Consider the following 678-nt stretch of genomic DNA (forward strand, 5'->3'; position numbering starts at 1 on the left):
CCTAACACATCCTCAATATCCTAAGCAACTACTCACAAGCATACATGATGAACATCAAAATCATAAACCCAGAAAATGATGAAACTTGCATGATTAGATAGATAAAGCAAATATCTACAATATTGAAGAAAGAATCAAACTCAAATTCTCAATATTCTAAAAGTTATGAAACCAACAATATTGAAGAATTTAGTCTTTTTTCTCCTTTTAAAAGAAGTACCAGATCTTAAGAAAATAAAAGTGCAAAAGGAATAATTCCCAAAAAGGTAAAAACTAAGTTTTTGACTCTCTAAAAAGCTGGGCTCTTTGGTAGCTGCAGGTACAAGCCCTTATATAGAAAAAGTAGTGGAAGCCCTAAAAACGCTAAAAGACAAAATAGCCAGGCGGCTCGACCAACTCGACCTGGTGCTCGGTCGAGTGACCGGTCGAGTTGGCTCCTCTTGTGCTCCTCCCACTCGGTCGAGTCCCTCTCAGCACACGGTCGAGTGTCTGGTCGAGTGGGCAGTCGAGTTGGACTCCGGACCTTGGTTCTTCAGCCTTAGCTCTCTTGCTTTCTCCTCATGATTGCTTCACTTCTCCTCAGCATTGCTTCCATGCTCCTTAAGCTCCAAAATCACCTGTTTATGCATGAAAAGATGCAAATGCAATGCAACTAAACTCTAATGCAAGAACAGTCCT

This window comes from Camelina sativa, chromosome 19 (genome assembly GCF_000633955.1).
Source record: "Camelina sativa cultivar DH55 chromosome 19, Cs, whole genome shotgun sequence".
Taxonomy (NCBI): Eukaryota; Viridiplantae; Streptophyta; class Magnoliopsida; order Brassicales; family Brassicaceae; genus Camelina; species Camelina sativa.